The sequence below is a fragment of the Triticum urartu genome, chromosome 4A (assembly GCF_056163025.1).
Source record: "Triticum urartu cultivar PI428250 chromosome 4A, HENAU_Tu73, whole genome shotgun sequence".
NCBI classification, from domain to species: domain Eukaryota; kingdom Viridiplantae; phylum Streptophyta; class Magnoliopsida; order Poales; family Poaceae; genus Triticum; species Triticum urartu.
The window spans coordinates 535,660,686-535,684,887 of NC_141876.1; positions in this window are offsets into that span (position 1 = coordinate 535,660,686).

The following is a 24,202-nucleotide window of genomic DNA, read 5'->3' on the forward strand; positions in this document are numbered from 1 at the left end:
CGATAGCATAGCATCTTCTCTTTTTTACGGGCCCATGATACGTCTCCAACATATCTATAATTTTTGATTGTTCCATGCTATTATATATTCTGTTTTGGATGTTTAATGGGCTTTATTATACACTTTTATATTATTTTTGGGACTAACCTATTAACCCAAGGCCTAGTGCAAATTGCTAATTTTTTTTGCCTATTTCAGTGTTTCGCGGAAAAGGAATATCAAACGGAGTCCAAACGGAATGAAACCTTCAGGAGCGTGATTTTTGGAACAAACGTGATCCAGAGGACTTGGAGTGGACGTCAAGCAACCAACGAGGAGGCCACAAAGCAGGGGGGCGCGCCTACCCACCCTGGGCGCGCCCTCCCCCCTCGTGGGCCCCTTGTGGCTCCACCGACCTACTTCTTCCTCCTATATATACTCATATACCCTGAAAACTTCTAGGAGCACCACGAAACCCTATTTTCACCGCCACAACCTTCTGTACCCAAGAGATCCCATCTTGGGGCCTTTTCCGGAGCTCCGCCGGAGGGGGCATCGGTCACGGAGGGCCTCTACATCAAATCTATGGCCTCTCCGATGATGTGTGAGTAGTTTACTTTAGACATTCAGGTCCATAGCTATTAGCTAGATGGCTTGTTCTCTCTCTTTGGATCTCAATACAAAGTTCTCCTCGATCTTCTTGGATATCTATTCGATGTAACTCTTTTTGCGGTGTGTTTGTCGAGATCCGATGAATTGTGGGTTTATGATCAAGTCTATCTATGAACAATATTTGATTCTTCTCTAAAATCTTTTATGTATGATTTATTATCTTTGCAAGTCTCTTCGAATTATCAGTTTGGTATGGCCTACTAGATTGATCTTTCCTGCAATGGGACACGTTCTTAGCTTTGGGTTCAATCTTGCGGTCTTCAATCCCAGTGACAGAAAGGGAAACGACACGTATTGTATTGTTGCCATCGAGGATAAAAAGATGGGGTTTATATCGTATTGCTTGAGTTTATCCCTCTACATCATGTCATCTTACCTAATGTGTTACTCTATTCTTATGAATTTAATACTCTAGATGCATGCTGGATAGCGGTCGATGTGTGGAGTAATAGTAGTAGATGCAGGCAGGATTCGGTCTACTTGTCACAGACGTGATGCCTATATACATGATCATGCCTAGATATTCTTATAATTATTCGCTTTCCTATCAATTGCTCGACAGTAATTTTTCACCCACCGTAATACTTATGCTATCTTGAGAGAAGCCACTAGTGAAACCTATGGCCCGCAGGTCTATTCTCCATTATATTTATCTCCCGTCAATAAGCTATTTCTATTACCTTTTATTTTGCAATCTTTACTTTTCATCTTTATCATAAAAATACCAAAAATATCATCTTATCATCTCTATCAGATCTCACTCTCGTAAGTGATCGTGAAGGGATTGACAACCCCTTTATCGCATTGGTTGCGAGGTTCTTATTTGTTTCTGTAGGTACTGAAGGAAATATGCCCTAGAGGCAATAATAAAGTTATTATTTATTTCCTTATATCATGATAAATGTTTATTATTCATGCTAGAATTGTATTAACCGGAAACGTAATACTTGTGTGAATACATAGACAAACAAAGTGTCACTAGTATGCCTCTACTTGACTAGCTCGTTAATCGAAGATGGTTATGTTTCCTAACCATAGACATGAGTTGTAATTTGATTAACGGGATCACATCATTAGGAGAATGATGTGATTGACATGACCCATTCCATTAGCTTAGCACCCGATCGTTTAGTATGTTGCTATTGCTTTCTTCATGACTTATACATGTTCCTATGACTATGAGATTATGCAACTCCCGCTTACCGGAGGAACACTTTGTGTGCTACCAAACGTCACAACGTAACTGGGTGATTATAAAGGTGCTCTACATGTGTCTCCAAAGGTACATGTTGGGTTGGCGTATTTCGAGATTAGGATTTGTCGCTCCGATTGTCGGAGAGGTATCTCTGGGCCCTCTCGGTAATACACATCACTTAAGCCTTGCAAGCAATGCAACTAATAAGTTAGTTGCAAGATGATGTATTACGGAACGAGTAAAGAGACTTGCCGGTAACAAGATTGAACTAGGTATTGAGATACTGACGATCGAATCTCGGGCAAGTAACATACCGATGACAAAGGGAACAACGTATGTTGTTATGCGGTCTGACCGATAAAGATCTTCGTAGAATATGTAGGAGCCAATATGAGCATCCAGGTTCCGCTATTGGTTATTGACCGGAGACGTGTCTCGGTCATGTCTACATTGTTCTCGAACCCGTAGGGTCCGCACGCTTAACGTTACGATGACAGTTTCATTATGAGTTTATATATTTTGATGTACCGAAAGTTGTTCGGAGTCCCGGATGTGATCGCGGACTTGACGAGGAGTCTCGAAATGGTCGATACATAAAGATCGATATATTGGACGACTATATTTGGACACCGGAAAGGTTCCGGGTAAGATTGGGACAATACGGGATCACCGGGAGGTTATCGGAACCCCCGGGAGGTATATGGGCCTTATTGGGCCTTAGTGGAAAGGAGGGGAAAGGAGCAAGGGAGGGGGCGCGCCCCCCCAAGCCCAATCCGAATTGGGAAGGGGGCCGGCCCCTCCTCCTAATAGGAAAAAGGGGGAGTCCTGCTCCCGGTGGGAGTTGGACTCCCCCTTGGGCGCGCCACCCTCCTTGGCCGGCCCCTCCTCCACTCCTTTATATACAGGGGCAGGGGGGCACCCCAGAGACACAACAATTGATCATTGATCTCTTAGCCGTGTGCGGTGCCCCCCTCCACCATAATCCTCGATAATATTGTAGCGGTGCTTAGGCGAAGCCCTGCGACGGTAGAACATCAAGATCGTCACCACGCCATCGTGCTGACGGAACTCATCCACGACACTTTGCTGGATCGGAGTCCGGGGATCGTCATCGAGCTGAACGTGTGCAAAAACTCGGAGGTGTCGTAGTTTCGGTGCTTGATCGGTCGGGCCGTGAAGACGTACGACTACATCAACCGCGTTGTTATAACGCTTCCGCTTCCGGTCTACGAGGGTACGTAGACAACACTCTCCCCTCTCGTTGCTGTGCATCACCATGTTCTTGCGTGTGCGTAGGAATTTTTTTGAAATTACTACGTTCCCCAACAGTGGCATCCGAGCCAGGTTTTATGCGTAGATGTCATATGCACGAGTAGAACACAAGTGAGTTGTGGGCGATATAAGTCATACTGCTTACCAGCATGTCATACTTTGGTTCGGCGGTATTGTTGGATGAAGCGGCCCGGACCGACATTACGCGTACGCTTACGCGAGACTGGTTCTACCGACGTGCTTTTCACACAGGTGGCTGGCGGGTGTCAGTTTCTCCAACTTTAGTTGAACCGAGTGTGGCTACGCCCGGTCCTTGCGAAGGTTAAAACAACACCAACTTGACAAACTATCGTTGTGGTTTTGATGTGTAGGTGAGAACGGTTCTTGCTAAGCCCAGTAGCAGCCACGTAAAACTTGCAACAACAAAGTAGAGGACGTATAACTTGTTTTTGCAGGGCATGTTGTGATGTGATATGGTCAAGACGTGATGAGATATAAGTTGTTGTATAAGATGATCATGTTTTGTTGAAGTTATCGGCAACTGGCAGAAGCCTTATGGTTGTCTCTTTATTGCATAAGATGCAAGCGCCAAATAATTGCTTTACAATTATCGCTATGCGGTAGCAATATTTGCAAGAGCAATAGTTGGCGAGAGGACCATGTGACGACACATTGATATAGATCAAGATGATGGAGATCATGGTGTCATGCCGGTGACGATGGAGATCATGACGATGCTTTGGAGATAGAGATCAAAGGCACAAGATGATGATGGCCATATCATGTCATATATTTTGATTGCATGAGATGTTTATCTTTTATACATCTTACTTTGCTTAGTTATGACGGTAGCATTATAAGATGATCTCTCACTAAATTTCAAGATAAAAGTGTTCTCCCTGAGTATGCACCGTTGCCAAAGTTCGTCGTGCCCAGACACCACGTGATGATCGGGTGTGATAAGCTCTACGTCCATCTACAACGGGTGCAAGCCAGTTTTGCACATGCAGAATACTCAGGTTAAACTTGACGAGCCTAGCATATGCAGATATGGCCTCGGAACACTGAGACTGAAAGGTCGAGCGTGAATCATATAGTAGATATGATCAACATAGTGATGTTCACCATTGAAAACTACTCCATTTCACATGATGATCGGTTATGGTTTAGTTGATTTGGATCACGCGATCACTTAGAAGATTAGAGGGATGTATTTCTAAGTGGGAGTTCTTAAGTAATTTGATTAATTGAACTTAAATTTATCATGAACTTAGTCCTGGTAGTATTAGCATATCTATGTTGTAGATCAATAGCTCGCGTTTAGCTCCCCTGTTTTATTTTTGATATGTTCCTAGAGAAAACTAAGTTGAAAGATGTTAGTAGCAATGATGCGGATTGGATCCGTGATCTGAGGTTTATCCTCATTGCTGCACAGAAGAATTATGTCCTTAATGCATCGCTAGGTGACAGGGCTATTGCAGGAGCAGATGCAGACGTCATGAACGTTTGGCTAGCTCAATATGATGACTACTTGATAGTTTAGTGCACCATGCTTAACATCATAGAATCGGGACTTCAAAGACGTTTTGAACGTCATGGATCATATGGATGTTCCAGGAGCTGAAGTTAATATTTCAAGCAAATACCCGAGTTGAGAGATATGAAGTATCCAACAAGTTCGATAGCTAAAAGATGGAGGAGAATAGCTCAAGCAGTGAGCATGTGTTCAGATTGTCTGGGTACTACAATCGCTTGAATCAAGTGGGAGTTAATCTTCCAGATAAAATAGTGATTGACAGAATTCTCTAGTCACCATCACCAAGTTAGTAGAACTTCGTGATGAACTATAGTATGCAAGGGATGATGAAAACGATTCCCGAGCTTTTCATGATGATGAAATCGATGAAGGTAGAAATAAATAAAGAGCATCAAGTGTTGATGATTAACAAGACCACTAGTTTCAAGAAAAGGGCAAAGGGAAAGAAAGGGAACTTCAAGAAGAACGGCAAGCAAGTTGCTGCTCAAGTGAAGAAGCCCAAGTCTGGTCCTAAGCCTGAGACTAAGTGCTTCTACTGCAAAGGGACTGGTCACTGGAAGCGGAACTGCCCCAAGTATTTGGCGGATAAGAAGGATGGCAAAGTGAAAAAATGTATATTTGATATACAGATTATTGATGTGTATTTTACTAGTGTTCGTAGCAACCCCTCGGTATTTGATACTGGTTCAGTTGCTAAGAGTAGTAACTCGAAACGGGAGTTACAGAATGAACAAAGACTAGTTAAGGGTGAAGTGACGATGTGTGTTGGAAGTGGTTCCAAGATTGATATGATCATCATCGCACACTCCCTATACTTTCGGGATTAGTGTTGAACCTAAATAAGTGTTATTTGGTGTTTGCATTGAGCATGAATATGATTTGATCATGTTTATTGCAATACGGTTATTCATTTAAGTAAGAGAATAAATTGTTGTTCTGTTTACATGAATAAAACCTTCTATGGTCATACACCCAATGAAAATGGTTTGTTGGATCTCGATTGTGGTGATACACATTCTCATAATATTGAAGCCAAAAGATGCAAAGTTAATAATGATAGTGCAACTTATTTGTGGCACTGCCGTTTAGGTCATATTGGTGTAAAGCGCATGAAGAAAATCCATGTTGATGGGCTTTTGGAGTCACTTGATTATGAATCATTTTGATGCTTGAGAACCATGCCTCATGGGCAAGATGACCAAGACTCGTTCTCCGGAACAATGGAGCGAGCAACTGACATATTGGAAATAATACATACTGATGTATGCAGTCCGATGAGTGTTGAGGCTCGCGGCGGGTATCGTTATTTTCTGACTTTCACAGATGATTTGAGCAGATATGGGTATATCTACTTGATGAAACATAAGTCTGAAACATTTGAAAAGTTCAAAGAACTTCAAAGTGAAGTGGAAAATCATCGTGACAAGAAAATAAAGTTTCTACGATCTGATCGCAGAGACAAATATTTGAGTTACGAGTTTGGTCTTCAATTAAAACAATGTGGAATAGTTTCACAAAATCATGCCACCTGGAACACCACAACATAATGGTGTGTCCGAACGTCATAACCGTACTATTATTGGATATAGTGTAATCTATGATGTTTCTTACCGATTAATCACTATAGTTTTGGGGTTATGCATTAGAGACAGCTGCATTCACGTTAAAAAGGGCACCATCTAAATCCGTTGAGACGACATCGTATGAACTATGGTTTGGCAAGAAACCTAAGCTGTCGTTTCTTAAAGTTTGAGGTTGCAATGCTTATGTGAAAAAGTTTCAACCTGATAAGCTCAAACCCAAATAAGAGAAGTGCATCTTCATAGGATACCCAAAAGAAAATGTTGGGTACACCTTCTATCAGAGATCCGAAGGCAAGATATTCATTGCTGAGAATGGATCCTTTCTAGAGAAGGAGTTTCTCTCGAAAGAAGTGAGTGGGAGGAAAGTAGAACTTGATGAGGTAATTGTACCTGCTCCCTTATTGGAAAGTAGTTCATCACAGAAATCTGTTCCTGTGACTACTACACCAATTAGCAAGGAAGCTAATGATGATGATCATGTAACTTCAGATCAAGTTACTACCAAACCTCGTAGGTAAACTAGAGTGAGATCCGCACCAGAGTGGTACGGTAATCCTATTCTGGAGGTCATGTTACTTGACCATGACGAGCCTACGAACTACGAGGAAGCGATGATGAGCCCAGATTCCGCGAAATGGCTTGAGGCCATAAAATCTGAGATGAGATCCATGTATGAGAACAAAGTATGGACTTTGATTGACTTGCCCAATGATCGGCGAGCCATTGAGAGCGCTGATAGTAGTGTTACTATCTACCAAGCTAGAATTGTCGCAAAAAGGTTTTCGACAAGTTCAAGGTGTTGACTCTAGTGCAAGTGGGAGACTGAAGGAAATATGCCCTAGAGGCAATAATAAAGTTATTATTTATTTCTTTATATCATGATAAATGTTTATTATTCATGCTAGAATTGTATTAACCGGAAACGTAATACTTGTGTGAATACATAGACAAACAAAGTGTCACTAGTATGCCTCTACTTGACTAGCTCGTTAATCGAAGATGGTTATGTTTCCTAACCATAGACATGAGTTGTCATTTGATTAACGGGATCACATCATTAGGAGAATGATGTGATTGACATGACCCATTCCATTAGCTTAGCACCCGATCGTTTAGTATGTTGCTATTGCTTTCTTCATGACTTATACATGTTCCTATGACTATGAGATTATGCAACTCCCGTTTACCGGAGGAACACTTTGTGTGCTACCAAACATCACAATGTAACTGGGTGATTATAAAGGTGCTCTACATGTGTCTCCAAAGGTACATGTTGGGTTGGCGTATTTCGAGATTAGGATTTGTCGCTCCGATTGTCAGAGAGGTATCTCTGGGCCCTCTCGGTAATACACATCACTTAAGCCTTGCAAGCAATGCAACTAATAAGTTAGTTGCAAGATGATGTATTACGGAACGAGTAAAGAGACTTGCCGGTAACGAGATTGAACTAGGTATTGAGATACCGACGATTGAATCTCGGGCAAGTAACATACCGATGACAAAGGGAACAACGTATGTTGTTATGCGGTATGACCGATAAAGATCTTCGTAGAATATGTAGGAGCCAATATGAGCATCCAGGTTCCGCTATTGGTTATTGACCGGAGACGTGTCTCGGTCATGTCTACATTGTTCTCGAACCCGTAGGGTCCGCACGCTTAACGTTACGATGACAGTTTCATTATGAGTTTATATATTTTGATGTACCGAAGGTTGTTCGGAGTCCCGGATGTGATCACGGACTTGACGAGGAGTCTCGAAATGGTCGAGACATAAAGATCGATATATTGGACGACTATATTTGGACACCGGAAAGGTTCCGGGTAAGATTGGGACAATACCGGATCACCGGGAGGTTATCGAAACCCCCCGGGAGGTATATGGGCCTTATTGGGCCTTAGTGGAAAGGAGGGGAAATGAGCAAGGGAGGGGGCACGCCCCCAAGCCCAATCCGAATTGGGAAGGGCCCCCCTTTCCTTCCTCCCTCCTTCCTCTTCCTTCCCTCTCCTACTCCTAATAGGAAAAAGGGGGAGTCCTGCTCCCGGTGGGAGTTGGACTCCCCCCCTTGGGCGCGCCACCCTCCTTGGCCGGCCCCCTCCTCCACTCCTTTATATATAGGGGCAGGGGGCACCCCAGAGACACAACAATTGATCATTGATCTCTTAGCCGTGTGCGGTGCCCCCCTCCACCATAATCCTCGATAATATTGTAGCGGTGCTTAGGCGAAGCCCTGCGACGGTAGAACATCAAGATCCTCACCACGCCATTGTGCTGACGGAACTCATCCCCGACACTTTGCTGGATCGGAGTCCGGGGATCGTCATCGAGCTAAACGTGTGCAAAAACTCGGAGGTGCCATAGTTTCGGTGCTTGATCGGTCGGGCCGTGAAGACGTACGACTACATCAACCACGTTGTTATAACGCTTCCGCTTCCGGTCTACGAGGGTACGTAGACAACACTCTCCCCTCTCGTTGCTGTGCATCACCATGATCTTGCGTGTGCGTAGGAATTTTTTTGAAATTACTATGTTCCCCAACAGGTACGAGGGACTTGCGTGTGGCCTCCTACTGGATTGATACCTTGGTTCTCAAAAACCGAGGGAAATGCTTACACTACTTTGCTGTATCACCCTTTCCTCTTCAAAGGAAAACCAACGCAGTGCTCAAGAGGTAGCAGCCCATTTGTTAGCTCTATCAAAGATACGTCTCCAACGTATCTATAATTTATGAAGTATTCATGCTATTATATTATCAACCTTGGATGTTTTATATGCATTTATATGCTATTTTATATGGTTTTTGGGACTAACCTATTAACCTAGAGCCCAATGCCAGTTTATGTTTTTTCCTTGTTTTTGAGTTCTACAGAAAAGGAATATCAAACGGAGTCCAATTGACGTGCCAATTTTTGACGATTTTTTATGGACCAAAAGAAGACCGCGGAATAAAAGAGTTGGGCCAGAAGAGTCCCGGGCTGTCCACGAGGGTGGGGGGGGGGCGCCCACCCCCCTGGGCAAGGGCCCCTGCCTCGTGGACGCCTCGGGCTCCTCCTTGACGTGAGACCGACGCCAAAAATTCCTATAAATATAGAAACCTCGGAAAATTAACCTAGATCGGGAGTTCCGCCACCAGAAGCCTCCGTAGCCACCGAAAACCAATCTAGGCCCTCTCCGACACCCTGTCGGAGGGGGCCGTCATCACCGGAAGGCATGGAGGAGGATCCCGAAGGGGCCATCATCACCATGAAGGCCAAGGACCAGAGGGGGACGCCATGGAGGAGGAAGCACACGGGGGAGAACCTCTCCTCCTCTCTCTTGGTGGCACCGGAGTGCCATCGGGAGGGGAATCATCGCCACGGTGATCGTTTTCATCAACATCACCATCATCATCATCATCCTCATCTATTTTACGTGGTCCGCTCTCCCACACCCCGCTGTAATCCCTACTTGAACATGGTGCTTTATGCCACATATGATGATCCAATGATGTGTTGCCATCCTATGATGTTTTGAGTAGATATCCTTTGTCTTTGGGTTGATTGATGATCTAGATTGGTATGAGTTGTATGTTTTACTTTGGTGCTGTCTTATGGTGCCCTCCGTGTCGCGCAAGCATGAGGGATTCCCGCTGTAGGGTGTTGCAATACGTTTATGATTCACTTATAGTGGGTTGCGTGAGTGACTGAAAGACAAACCCGAGTAAGGGGGTTGTTGCGTATGGGATAAAGAGGACTTGATGCTTTAATGCTATGGTTGGGTTTTACCTTAATGATCTTTGGTAGTTGCGTATTCTTCCTGGAGTTCCAATCATAAGTGCATATGATCCAAATAGAGAAAGTATGTTAGCTTATGCCTCTCCCTCATATGAAACTGCAATAGTGATTACCGGTCTTGTTAACAATTGTCTAGGACAATTCCGCACACCGATCCCCCATTATTCCACACTCGCTATTTATAATATTTAGTAATATATCTAACTTCATGATAACAACACCTACTTTTATATTTTAGCTCTCCGATATCATACAAAGTTACCCTCTTCATACCCACAACATAGTTTTATTTCTCGTTGCTAGTTGGAAGCAAACGTTCGGTGTACGTAGAGTCGTATCAGTGGCAGATAGGGCTTGAGAGAATATTGATCTTACCTTTAACTCCTTGTGGGTTCGACACTCCATACTTATCACTTCCACCTTTGGAAATTTCTACGATGATTCCTTGCACTTGGGGATTATCAAGCTCTTTTCTGGCGCCGTTGCCGGAGAGCAATAGCGTGGGGTTGATATTCTCGTGTGTGCTTGTTTGCTTTCTTCACTAAGTAGATTTTGTTTCCATTTTTTGTTTATGTTTAGTTGTGGGTGAAACATACAAAAAAATTAAAAGAATGAAAATACAAAAAAATTTACTTGCCTCTCATGCCTAAAAAGTTTTTCAAAAAGAGAAGTGATTGGAAAATGCATTGAAGAAGTGAGGGTCGACCTTGAGCACTCGTGTTCATGCTCACGGAAACAACGTAGAATTTTTCATGGAAGTTTCTCTGTAAATAATTATCCCCTTGTATATATCGATTATATTATAAAAATAATGTGCCAAGCTTTGGTTTTAGGATGATTAGATTTCTTGTTTACTATGTGCAGAACAAAAACAGAAACTTTGGCTGTAGCGCGTGATTTTACATTTTTTACTGGAAATTCAAATGGGTCTGAAACTTTTTTCACATTACTTCTGTATAAATTGCTCAAATTTTCAAATTTATTTCATAATTATTGGAGTCAAATAAGTTCACTAAACTACCAGATTACTGCAGACTGTCCTGTTTTAGACAGATTCTGTTTTTCGCGTGTTGTTTGCTTATTTTGATGAATCTATGGCTAGTATCGGAGGGTATGAACCATGGATGAGTTCGAATACAGTAGATATTACACCAATATAAATTTACAATGAGTTCAACACAGTACCTAAAGGTAGTGATTTGCTTTATTATAGTAACGGATCTCACAAAGTTTTTGTTAAAGTTTTGTGTGGATGAAGTGTTCGAAGTGTTGGAAATATGCCCTAGAGGCAATAATAAAATGGTTATTATTATACTTCTTTGTTCATGATAATTGTCTATTGTTCATGCTATAATTGTGCTATCCGGAAATCGTAATACATGTGCGAATACATAGACCACAACACGTCCCTAGTGAGCCTCTAGTTGACTAGCTCGTTGATCAAAAGATAGTCATGGTTTCCTGACTATGGACATTGGATGTCATTGATAACGGGATCACATCATTAGGAGACTGATGTGATGGACAAGACCCAATCCTAAGCATAGCTCTAAGATCGTGTAGTTCATTTGCTATAGCTTTTCCGAATGTCAAGTATCATTTCCTTAGACCATGAGATTGTGCAACTCCCGGATACCGTAGGAGTGCTTTGGGTGTGCCAAACGTCACAATGTAACTGGGTGACTATAAAGGTACACTATAGGTATCTCCGAAAGTGTCTGATTGGGTTGGCACGAATCAAGACTGAGATTTGTCACTCCGTATGACGGAGAGGTATCTCTAGGCCCACTCGGTAATGCATCATCATAATGAGCTCAATGTGACCAAGTGGTTGATCACAGGATCATGCATTACGGTACGAGTAAAGTAACTTGCCGGTAACGAGATTGAACGAGGTATTGGGATACCGACAATCGAGTCTTGGGCAAGTAACGTACCGATTGACAAAGGGAATTGTATACGGGATTGATTGAATCCTCGACATCATGGTTCATCCGATGAGATCATCGAGGAGCATGTGGGAGCCAACATGGGTATCCAGATCCCGCTGTTGGTTATTGACCGGAGAGTCATCTCGGTCATGTCTGCGTGTCTCCCGAACCCGTAGGGTCTACACACTTAAGGTTCGGTGACGCTAGGGTTGTTGAGATATTAGTATACGGTAACCCGAAAGTTGTTCGGAGTCCCGGATGAGATCCCGGACGTCACGACGAGCTCCAGATTGGTCTGGAGGTGAAGAATTATATATAGGAAGTCAAGTTTCGGCCATCAGGAAGTTTTCGGGGTAATCGGTATTGTACCGGGACCACCGGAAGGGTCCCGGGGGTCCACCGGGTGGGGCCACCTATCCCGGAGGGCCCCATGGGCTGAAGTGGGAGGGTAACCAGCCCTAGATGGGCTGCTGCGCCCCCATGGGCCTCCCCTGTGCCTAGGGTTGGAAACCCTAGGGGTGGGGGCGCCCCACTTGGCTTGGGGGGCACTCCACCCCCCTTGGCTGCCGCCCCCCTTGGAGATTCAATCTCCTAGGGCCGGCGCCCCCCTAGGGGTCCTATAAATAGTGGGGGAGGAGGGAGGGCAGCCGCACCCTAGCCCCTGGCGCCTCCCTCTCCCTCCCGTGACACCTCTCCTTCTCGCAGTGCTCGACGAAGCCCTGCCGAGATCGCCGTAGTTTCCACCACCACGCCGTCGTGCTGCTGGATCTCCATCAACCTCTCCTCCCCCCTTGCTGGATCAAGTTGGAGGAGACGTCTTCCCAACCGTACGTGTGTTGAACGCAGAGGTGCCGTCCATTCGACGCTAGGTCATCGGTGATTTGGATCACGACGAGTACGACTCCATCAACCCCGTTCTCTTGAACGCTTCCGCGCGCGATCTACAAGGGTATGTAGATGCACTCCCCTCTCCCTCGTTGCTAGATGACTCCATAGATTGATCTTGGTGATGCGTAGAAAATTTTAAAATTCTGCTACGTTCCCCAACAGTGGCATCATGAGCTAGGTCTATGCGTAGTTTCTATGCACGACTAGAACACAAAGCAGTTGTGGGCGTGGATATTGTCAATTTGCTTGCCGTTACTAGTCTTATCTTGATTCGGCGGCATCGTGGGATGAAGCGGCCCGGACCGACCTTACACGTACGCTTACGTGAGACTGGTTCCACCGATTGACATGCACTTGTTGGGGAACGTAGCAGAATTTTAAATTTTTCTACGCATCACCAAGACCAATCTATGGGGTCATCTAGCAACGAGGGAGAGAGGAGTGCATCTACATACCCTTGTATATCGCGTGCGGAAGCGTTCAAGAGAACGGGGTTGATGGAGTCGTACTCGACGTGATCCAAATCACCGATGACCAAGTGCCGAACGGACAACACCTCCGCGTTCAACACACGTACGGTTGGGAGACGTCTTCGCCTTCTTGATCCAGCAAGGGGGAAGGAGAGGTTGATGAAGATCCAGTAGCACGACGGCGGGGTGGTGGATGCAGCAGGATCCCGGCAGGGCTTCGCCAAGCGCAAGCGGGGAGGAGAGGTGTAACGGAGGGAGAGGGAGGTGCCAAGAGCAAGGGTGCGGCTGCCCTCCCTCCCCCCTCTTTATATAGCGGCCTTGGGGGGGGCACCGGCCCTAGAAGATGGATCTCCAAGGGGGCGGCGGCCAAGGGGTGGCTTCCCCCCCAAGCCAAGTGGGGGGCGCCCCCATCCCTAGGGTTTCCCAACCCTAGGCGCAGGGGAGGCCCAAGGGGGGGGGGGTGCACCAGCCCACTAGGGGATGGTTCCCCTCCCAACTCAGCCCATGGGGCCCTCCGGGATAGGTGGCCCCACCCGGTGGACCCCCGGGACCCTTCCGGTGGTCCCGGTACAATATCGATGACCCCCGAAACCTTCCCGATGGCCGAAACTGGACTTCCTATATATAAATCTTTACCTCCGGGCCATTCCGGAACTCCTCGTGATGTCTAGAATCTCATCCGGGTCTCCGAACAACTTTCGGGTTACTACATACTAATATCTCTACAACCCTAGCGTCACCGAACCTTAAGTGTGTAGACCCTACGGGTTCGGGAGACATGCAGACAAGACCGAGACGCCTCTCCGGTCAATAACCAACAGCGGGATCTGGATACCCATGTTGGCTCCCACATGATCCACGATGATCTCATCGGATGAACCACGATGTCGAGGATTCAATCAATCCGTATACAATTCCCTTTGTCAATCGGTACGTTACTTGCCCGAGACTCGATCGTCGGTATCCCAATACCTCGTTCAATATCGTTACCGGCAAGTCACTTTACTTGTGCCATAATGCATGATCCCGTGATCAACCACTTGGTCACATTGAGCTCATTATGATGATGCATTACCGAGTGGGCCCAGAGATACCTCTCCGTCACACGGAGTGACAAATCCCAGTCTCGATTCGTGTCAACCCAACAGACACTTTCGGAGATACCTGTAATGTACCTTTATAGTCACCCAGTTACGTTGTGACGTTTGGCACACCCAAGGCACTCCTACGGTATCCGGGAGTTGCACAATCTCATGGTCTAAGGAAATGATACTAGACATTCGGAAAAGCTACAGCAAACGAACTACACGATCTTTGAGCTATGCTTAGGATTGGGTCTTGTCCATCACATCATTCTCCTAATGATGTGATCCCGTTATCAATGACATCCAATGTCCATAGTCAGGAAACCATGACTATCTTTTGATCAACGAGCTAGTCAACTAGATGCTCACTAGGGACATGTTGTGGTCTATGTATTCACACATGTATTACGATTTTCGGATAACACAATTATAGCATAAATAATAGACAATTATCATGAACAAAGAAATATAATAATAACCATTTTATTATTGCCTTTAGGGAATATTTCCAACAGTCTCCCACTTGCACTAGAGTCAATATTCTAGTTACATTGTGATGAATCGAACACCCATGCAGTTCTGGTGTTGATCATGTTTTGCTCTAGGGAGAGGTTTAGTCAACGAATCTGCCACATTCAGGTCCGTATGTACTTTACAAATCTCTATGTCTCCATTTTGAACACTTTCACGAATGGAGTTGAAGCGACGCTTGATATGCCTGGTCTTCCTGTGAAACCCGGGCTCCTTGGCAAGGGCAATAGCTCCAGTGTTGTCACAGAATAGAGTCATCGGGCCCGACGCATTGGGTATGACTCCTAGGTCGGTAATGAACTCCTTCACCCAGACTGCTTCTTGTGCTGCCTCCGAGGCTGCCATGTACTCCGCTTCACATGTAGATCCCGCCACAGCGCTTTGCTTGTAACTGCACCAGCTTACTGCCCCACCATTCAAAATATACACGTATCCGGTTTGTGACTTAGAGTCATCCAGATCTGTGTCGAAGCTAGCATCGACGTAACCCTTTACGACGAGCTCTTCGTCACCTCCATAAACGAGAAAAATTTCCTTAGTCCTTTTCAGGTACTTCAGGATATTCTTGACCACTGTCCAGTGTTCCATGCCGGGATTACTCTGGTACCTTCCTACCAAACTTACGACAAGGTTTACATCAGGTCTGGTACACAACATAGCATACATGATAGACCCTATGGCCGAGGCATAGGGGACGACACTCATCTTTTCTCTATCTTCTGCCGTGGTCGGGCATTGAGCCATGCTCAATCTCGTACCTTGCAATACAGGCAAGGACCCCTTCTTTGACTGATCCATTTTGAACTTCTTCAATATCTTGTCAAGGTACGTACTCTGTGAAAGACCAATGAGGCGTCTCGATCTATCTCTATAGATCTTGATGCCTAATATATAAGCAGCTTCTCCAAGGTCCTTCATTGAAAAACACTTGTTCAAGTAGGCCTTTATGCTTTCCAAGAATTCTATATCATTTCCCATCAACAGTATGTCATCCACATACAATATGAGAAATGCTATAGAGCTCCCACTCACTTTATTGTAAATGCAGGCTTCTCCATAAGTCTGCGTAAACCCAAACGCTTTGATCATCTCATCAAAACGAATGTTCCAACTCTGAGATGCTTGCACCAGCCCATAAATCGAGCGTTGGAGCTTGCACACCTTGTCAGCATTCTTAGGATCGACAAAACCTTTCGGCTGCATCATATACAATTCTTCCTTAAGGAAACCATTAAGGAATGCCGTTTTGACGTCCATTTTCCATATCTCATAATCATAGAATGCGGCAATTGCTAACATGATTCGGACGGACTTCAGCTTCTCTACGGGTGAGAAAGTCTCATCGTAGTCAACCCCTTGAACTTGTCGATAACCCTTAGTGACAAGCCGAGCTTTATAGATGGTCACATTACCATCCGCGGATGTCTTCTTCTTAAAGATCCATTTATTTTCTATGGCTCGCCGATCATCGGGCAAGTCAGTCAAAGTCCATACTTCGTTTTCATACATGGATCCTATCTCGGATTTCATGGCTTCCAGCCATTTGTCGGAATCCGGGCCTTCCATCGCTTCTTCATAGTTCGAAGGTTCACCGTTGTCTAACAACATGATTTCCAAGACAGGGTTGCCGTACCACTCTGGTGCGGAACGTGTCCTCGTGGACCTACGAAGTTCAGTAGCAACTTGATCTGAAGTTTCATGATCATCATCATTAACTTCCTCTCTAGTCGGTGCAGGCACCTCAGGAACATTTTCTTGAGTTGCGCCACTTACCGGTTCAAGAGGTAACACTTCATCAAGTTCTACTTTCCTCCCACTTATTTCTTTCGAGAGAAACTCTTTCTCTAGAAAGTACCCATTCTTGGCAACAAAGATCTTGCCTTCGGATCTGAGGTAGAAGGTATACCCAACAGTTTCTTTAGGGTATCCTATGAAGACGCATTTTTCCGACTTGGGTTCGAGCTTTTCAGGTTGAAGTTTCTTGACATAAGCATCGCATCCCCAAACTTTAGAAACGACGGCTTAGGTTTCTTCCCAAACCATAATTCATACGGTGTCGTCTCAACGGATTTCGACGGAGCCCTATTTAAAGTGAATGTGGCAGTCTCTAAAGCATAGCCCCAAAATGACAGCGGTAAATCGGTAAGAGACATCATAGATCGCACCATATCCAATAGAGTGCGATTACGACGTTCGGACACACCATTACGCTGAGGTGTTCCAGGCGGCGTGAGTTGTGAAACTATTCCACATTTTCTTAAGTGTGTGCCAAATTGGTGACTCAAGTATTCTCCCCCACGATCTGATCGCAAGAACTTGATTTTCTTGTCACGTTGATTCTCAACCTCACTCTGAAATTCCTTGAACTTTTCAAAGGTCTCAGACTTGTGTCTAATTAAGTAGACATACCCATATCTACTCAAGTCATCGGTGAGGGTGAGAACATAACGATAGCCACCGCGAGCCTCAACACTCATTGGACCGCACACATCAGTATGTATGATTTCCAATAAGTTGGTTGCTCGCTCCATTGTTCCTGAGAACAGAGTCTTGGTCATTTTCGCATGTGTCAAATGATTCGTAATCAAGAGACTCTAAAAGTCCATCTGCATGGAGCTTCTTCATGCGTTTGACACCTATGTGACGAAGGCGGCAGTGCCACAAGTATGTGGGACTATCATTATCAACCTTACATCTTTTGGTATTCACACTATGAATATGTGTAGCATTACGCTCGAGATTCATTAAGAATAAACCATTCACCATCGGAGCATGACCATAAAACATATCTCTCATATAAATAGAACAACCATTATTCTCGGATTCAAGTGAGTAGCCATCTTGAATTAAATGAGATCCTGATACAATGTTCATGCTCAAAGCTGGCACTAAATAACAATTATTGAGGTTTAAAACTAATCCCGTAGGTAAATGTAGAGGCAGCGTGCCGACGGCGATCACATCGACCTTGGAACCATTCCCGACGCGCATCGTCACCTCGTCCTTCACCAGTCTCCGCTTATTCCGCAGCTCCTGCTTTGAGTTACAAATGTGAGCAACCGCACCGGTATCAAATACCCAGGAGCTACTACGAGTACTGGTAAGGTACACATCAATTACATGTATATCACATATACCTTTAGTGTTGCCAGCCTTCTTGTCCGCTAAGTATTTGGGGCAGTTCCGCTTCCAGTGACCACTTCCCTTGCAATAAAAACACTCAGTCTCGGGCTTGGGTCCATTCTTTGGCTTCTTCCCGGCAGCTTGCTTACCGGGCGCGGCAACTCTCTTCCCGTCCTTCTTGAAGTTCTTCTTACCCTTGCCTTTCTTGAACTTAGTGGTTTTATTCACCATCAACACTTGATGTTCCTTTTTGATTTCCACCTCTGCTGATTTCAGCATTGAATACACCTCAGGAATGGTCTTTTCCATCCCCTGCATATTGAAGTTCATCACAAAGCTCTTGTAGCTCGGTGGAAGCGACTGAAGGATTCTGTCAATGACCACGTCATCCGGGAGATTAACTCCCAGCTGAGTCAAGCGGTTATGCAACCCAGACATTCTGAGTATGTGCTCACTGACAGAACTATTTTCCTCCATCTTACAACTGAAGAACTTGTCGGAGACTTCATATCTCTCGACCCGGGCATGATCTTGAAAAACCATTTTCAGCTCTTCGAACATCTCATATGCTCTGTGTCTCTCAAAACGCTTTTGGAGCCCCGGTTCTAAGCTGTAAAGCATGCCGCACTGAACGAGGGAGTAATCATCAGCACGTGACTGCCAAGCGTTCATAACGTCTTGGTTTTGTGGGACAGGTGCATCACCTAGCGGTGCTTCTAGGACATAATCTTTCTTGGCAGCTATGAGGATGATCCTCAGGTTCCGGACCCAGTCCGTATAGTTGCTGCCATCGTCTTTTAGCTTGGTTTTCTCTAGGAACGCATTGAAGTTGAGGACAACGTGGGCCATTTGATCTACAAGACATAGTGTAAAGATTTTAGACTAAGTTCATGATAATTAAGTTCACCTAATCAAATTATTCGATGAACTCCCACTTAGAAAGACATCCCTCTAGTCATCTAAGTGAAACATGATCCGATTCAACTAGGCCGTGTCCGATCATCACGTGAGACGGACTAGTCAACATCGGTGAACATCTTCATGTTGATCGTATCTTCTATACGACTCATGCTCGACCTTTCGGTCTTCCGTGTTCCGAGGCCATGTCTGTACATGCTAGGCTCGTCAAGTTAACATAAGTGTATTGCGTGTGTAAATCTGGCTTACACCCGTTGTATTCGAACGTTAAAATCTATCACACCCGATCATCACGTGGTGCTTCGAAACAACGAACCTTCGCAACGGTGCACAGTTAGGGGGAACACTTTCTTGAAATTATTACGAGGGATCATCTTATTTAAGCTACCGTCGTTCTAAGCAACTAAGATGTAAAATATGATAAACATCACATGCAATCAAATAGTGACATGATATGGCCAATATCATTTGCTCCTTTTGATCTCCATCTTCGGGGCTTCATGATCATCGTTGTCACCGGCATGACACCATGATCTCCATCATCATGATCTCCATCATCGTGTCTTCTTGAAGTTGTCTCGTCATCTATTACTTCTACTACTATGGCTAACGCTTTAGCAATAAAGTAAAGTAATTACATGACGTTTATGTTGACACGTAGGTCATAAATAAATAAAGACAACTCCTATGGCTCCTGTCGGTTGTCATACTCATCGACATGCAAGTCGTGATTCCTATTACAAGAACATGATCAATCTCATACATCACATATATCATTCATCACATCCTTTTGGCCATATCACATCACACGGCACATGCTGCAAAAACAAGTTAGACATCCTCTAATTGTTGTTGCAAGTTTTTACGTGGCTGCTATAGGTTTCTAGCAAGAACGTTTCTTACCTACGCCAAAACCACAACGTGATATGCCAATTTCTATTTACCCTTCATAAGGACCCTTTTCATCGAATCTGATCCGACTAAAGTGGGAGAGACAGACACCCGCCAGCCACCTTATGCAACCAGTTCTGTTGGAAATATGCCCTAGAGGCAACTATAAAATGGTTATTATTATATTTCTTTGTTCATGATAATTGTCTATTATTCATGCTATAACTGTGTTATTCGGAAATCGTAATACATGTGTGAATACATAGACCACAACATGTCCCTAGTGAGCCTCTAGTTGACTAGCTCGTTGATCAAAAGATAGTCATGGTTTCCTGACTATGGACATTGGATGTCATTGATAACGGGATCACATCATTAGGAGAATGATGTGATGGACAAGACCCAATCCTAAGCATAGCTCAAAGATCGTGTAGTTCGTTTGCTGTAGCTTTTCCGAATGTCAAGTATCATTTCCTTAGACCATGAGATTGTGCAACTCCCGGATACCGTAGGAGTGCCTTGGGTGTGCCAAACGTCACGACGTAACTGGGTGACTATAAAGGTACATTACAGGTATCTCTGAAAGTGTCTGTTGGGTTGACACGAACCGAGACTGGGATTTGTCACTCCGTGTGACGGAGAGGTATCTCTGGGCCCACTCGGTAATGCATCATCATAATGAGCTCAATGTGACCAAGTGGTTGATCACGGGATCATGCATTACGGCACAAGTAAAGTGACTTGCCGGTAACGAGATTGAACAAGGTATTGGGATACCGACGATCGAGTCTCGGGCAAGTAACGTACCGATTGACAAAGGGAATTGTATACGGATTGATTGAATCCTCGACATCGTGGTTCATCCGATGAGATCATCATGGAGCATGTGGGAGCCAACATGGGTATCCAGATCCTGTTGTTGGTTATTGACCGGAGAGGCGTCTCGGTCATGTCTGCATGTCTCCTGAACCCGTAGGGTCTACACACTTAAGGTTCAGTGACGCTAGGGTTGTAGAGATATTAGCATGCAGTAACCCGGAAGTTGTTCAGAGTCCCGGATGAGATCCCGGACGTCACGAGGAGTTCCGGAATGGTCCGGAGGTAAAGATTTATATATAGGAAGTCCAGTTTCGGCCATCGGGAAGGTTTCGGGGGTCATCGGTATTGTACCGGGACCACCGGAAGGGTCCCGGGGGTCCACCGGGTGGGGCCACCTATCCCGGAGGGCCCCATGGGCTGAGTTGGGAGAGGAACCAGCCCCTAGTGGGCTGGTGCGCCCCACCTTGGGCCTCCCCTGCGCCTAGGGTTGGGAAACCCTAGGGGTGGGGGCGCCTCCACTTGGCTTGGGGGGGAAGCCACCCCTTGGCCGCCGCCCCCTTGGAGATCCATCTCCTAGGGCCGGTGCCCCCCCAAGGCCCCTATATAAAGAGGGGGGAGGGAGGGCAGCCGCACCCTTGCTCTTGGCACCTCCCTCTCCCTCCGTTACACCTCTCCTCCCCGCTTGCGCTTGGCGAAGCCCTGCCGGGATCCTGCTGCATCCACCACCACGCCGTCGTGCTGCTGGATCTTCATCAACCTCTCCTTCCCCCTTGCTGGATCAAGAAGGAGGAGACATCTCCCAACCGTACGTGTGTTGAACGCGGAGGTGCTGTCCGTTCGGCACTTGGTCATCGGTGATTTGGATCACATCGAGTACGACTCCATCAACCCCGTTCTCTTGAACGCTTCCGCACGCGATCTACAAGGGTATGTAGATGCACTCCTCTCTCCCTCGTTGCTAGATGACTCCATAGATTGATCTTGGTGATGCGTAGAAAATTTTAAAATTCTGCTACTATACGGACTGGGTCCGGAACCTGAGGATCATCCTCATAGCTGCTAAGAAAGATTATGTCCTAGAAGCACCGCTAGGTGACGCACCTGTCCCAGAGAACCAAGACGTTATGAACGCTTGGCAGTCACGTGCTGATGATTACTCCCTCGTTTAGTGCGGCATGCTTTACAACTTAGAACCGGGGCTCCAAAAGCGGTTTGAGAGACACGGAGCATATGAGATGTTCGAAGAGCTGAAAATGGTTTTTCAAGCTCATGCCCGGGTCGAGAGATATGAAGCCTCCGACAAGTTCTTCAGCTGTAAGATGGAGGAAAATAGTTCTGTCAGTGAGCACATACTCAAAATGTCTGGGTTGCATAACCGCTTGACTCAACTGGGAGTTAATCTCTCGGATGACGCGGTCATTGACAGAATCCTTCAGTCGCTTCCACCAAGCTACAAGATCTTTGTGATGAACTTCAATATGCAGGGGATGGAAAAGACCATTCCTGAGGTATATTCAATGCTGAAATCAGTGGAGGTGGAAATCAAAAAGGAACATCAGGTGTTGATGGTGAATAAAACCACTAAGTTCAAGAAAGGCAAGGATAAGAAGAACTTCAAGAAGGACGACAAGCGAGTTGCCGCGCCCGGTAAGCAAGCTGCCGGGAAGAAGTCAAAGAATGGACCCAAGCCCGAGACTGAGTGTTTTTATTGCAAGGGAAGTGGTCACTGGAAGCGGAACTGCCCCAAATACTTAGCGGACAAGAAGGCCAGCAACACTAAAGGTATATGTGATATACATGTAATTGATGTGTACCTTACGAGTACTCATAGTAGCTACTAGGTATTTGATACCGGTGCGGTTGCTCACATTTGTAACTCAAAGCAGGAGCTGCAGAATAAGCGGAGACTGGCGAAGGACGAGGTGACGATGCGCGTCGGGAATGGTTCCAAGGTCGATGTGATCGCCGTCGGCACGCTGCCTCTACATTTACCTACGGAATTAGTTTTAAACCTCAATAATTGTTATTTAGTGCCAGCTTTGAGCATGAACATTGTATCAGGATCTCGTTTAATTTGAGATGGCTACTCATTAAATCCGAGAATAATGGTTGTTCTATTTATATGAGAGATATGTTTTATGGTCATGCTCCGCTGGTGAATGGTTTATTCTTAATGAATCTCGAGCGTAATGTTACACATATTCATAGTGTGAATACCAAAAGATGTAAGGTTGATAATGATAGTCCCACATACTTGTGGCACTGCCGCCTTGGTCACATAGGTGTCAAATGCATGAAGAAGCTCCATGCAGATGGACTTTTGGAGTCTCTTGTTTACGAATCATTTAACACGTGCGAACCATGCCTCATGGGTAAAATGACCAAGACTCCGTTCTCAGGAACAATGGAGCGAGCAAACAACTTATTGGAAATCATACATACTGATGTGTGCGGTCCAATGAGTGTTGAGGCTCGCGGTGGCTATCGTTACGTTCTCACCCTCACTGATGACTTGAGTAGATATGGGTATGTCTACTTAATGAAACACAAGTTTGAGACCTTTGAAAAGTTCAAGGAATTTCAGGGTGAGGTTGAGAATCAACGTGACAAGAAAATCAAGTTCTTGCGATCAGATCGTGGGGGAGAATACTTGAGTCACGAATTTGGCACACACTTAAGGAAATGTGGAATAGTTTCACAACTCATGCCGCCTGGAACACCTCAGCATAATGGTGTGTCCGAACGTCGTAATCACACTCTATTGGATATGGTGCGATCTATGATGTCTCTTACCGATTTACCGCTGTCATTTTGGGGCTATGCTTTAGAGACTGCCGCATTCACTTTAAATAGGGCTCCGTCGAAATCCGTTGAGACGACACCGTATGAATTATGGTTTGGGAAGAAACCTAAGCTGTCATTTCTAAAAGATTGGGGATGCGATGCTTATGTCAAGAAACTTCAACTTGAAAAGCTCGAACCCAAGTCGGAAAAATGCGTCTTCATAGGATACCCTAAAGAAACTATTGGGTACACCTTCTATCTCAGATCCGAAGGCAAAATCTTTGTTGCCAAGAATGGGTCCTTCTAGAGAAAGAGTTTCTCTCGAAAGAAATAAGTGGGAGGAAAGTAGAACTCGATGAAGTATTACCTCTTGAACCGGTAAGTAGCGCAGCTCAAGAAAATGTTCTTGAGGTGCCAGCATCGACTAGAGAGGAAGTTAATGATGATGATCATGAAACTTCAGATCAAGTTGCTACTGAACTTCGTAGGTCCACAAGGACACGTTCCGCACCAGAGTGGTACGGCAACCCTGTCTTGGAAGTCATGTTGTTAGATAACGGTGAACCTTCGAACTATGAAGAAGCGATGCCGGGCCCGGATTCCGACAAATGGCTGGAAGCCATGAAATCCGAGATAGGATCCATGTATGAAAACAAAGTATGGACTTTGACTGACTTGACCGATGATCGGCGAGCCATAGAAAATAAATGGATCTTTAAGAAGAAGACAGACGCGGATGGTAATGTAACCA